Source organism: Ochotona princeps, chromosome 13 (assembly GCF_030435755.1).
Source record: "Ochotona princeps isolate mOchPri1 chromosome 13, mOchPri1.hap1, whole genome shotgun sequence".
Classification (NCBI taxonomy): domain Eukaryota; kingdom Metazoa; phylum Chordata; class Mammalia; order Lagomorpha; family Ochotonidae; genus Ochotona; species Ochotona princeps.
The window spans coordinates 50,633,886-50,635,135 of record NC_080844.1 but is presented as its reverse complement, the minus strand read 5'-3'; the positions used below and the strand labels follow the sequence as shown (position 1 = coordinate 50,635,135).

The 1,250-nt window shown below is 34.2% G+C and overlaps 1 non-coding gene across 1 annotated transcript; it reads left to right on the top strand.

Annotated features, from left to right (window-relative positions):
- Positions 1 to 478: 478 nt before the first annotated feature.
- LOC118759500 (U1 spliceosomal RNA) lies at positions 479 to 642 on the top strand. The gene has a single exon (XR_004996228.2). It is a non-coding gene; the product is annotated as a U1 spliceosomal RNA (small nuclear RNA).
- The last annotated feature ends 608 nt before the right edge of the window (positions 643 to 1,250 follow it).

The following is a 1,250-nucleotide window of genomic DNA, read 5'->3' as shown; positions in this document are numbered from 1 at the left end:
TGGGTCATTTGTAGCCTTTGTTTATACTCTTGAGGAACAGTGGGTTTTCCATTTACTACGTGTTGGATTCTTGATTTGGTGGAGAATAAAGTTTGTTTATAAAGAAAATCAAAAGGATGTCATTGTAAAAATGTTTAAAAATAGGAAGAGGAAGGCTAGAAGGGAGGATGAGAAATGGGGTAGGGTGGAAATCAGAATTATTTGTTCAAAATAATATGTATAATGCATAATATTTACACTCTAATGAATTTTTAAAAGGAAATATTAAAAAATTCATATGCATTTCTACAACAAACTTTTATCCTATACAACTACTTTGATTTTGATACTGGTAATTGAATGAACACAGTCTATGGTAAAATATGGATTACTTTACATTAATTGTCAATGATTTTTGCAAAGGTTAAGCTTCAGTTTTTGAGTGCAGGGATTTAAAAGTTAAAGCTATGTTTGGTAGCTTAGAAAAGTCAGTTTATATATACTTACCTGGCAGGGGAGATACCATGATCAGGCAGGTGGTTTTCCCAGGGTGAGGCTCCTCCATTGCACTTGGGAGGTGCTGACCCCTGCGATTTCCCCAAATGTGGGAAACTCGACTGCATAATTTGTGGTAGTGGGGGACTGCGTTCGCGCTCTCCCCTGAAAAAAAAAAAGTCAGTTTATAAACCCTTTACGCTTAGGTGTTTGTTTTTTAAAAAAAAGGAATTAACTGACAAAATAGAAAAATGGTCCCTATACTTAAATGCGCTTCGTTTGAATACCAGTGTTTTCAACTGATTTGTAAATTTCACGAAAAATCTGATTTTTATAAAAACTTTATCAGTGACAGTTGATTGTGTGCAATCATTTCTGGCATTTAAATAAGCATTTGTGATTTGGCCTTTTGAAAAAAAATTTTTTGAGACAACGTGCCTCACTACCTATTTTTTAGAAGCGGTCTATAATCGCTCAAGAGATAACAGTGATTTATAATTATAATTTTGTCTTTATTTGACTATCTGGCTCAGTCACTACATATACATATTAATCCTGCTGGAGAAATTTGCAGTTTCACTTTATTCAAGAGATGGAAACACTCAGGCCTTTTAATCATATGGAAATTGTTAAGTGAAGTCATTTCCAAATTGTTGCCTCCCAACAGGTTATGTTAGTTTATTTCTTTAAAAAATGCTAATATAAATGAAACAGACTTTACGCATTCCACAGATGTGGTTGCAAGAAGGCAGTCACAGTTCTCTCCCTCTGCTGCT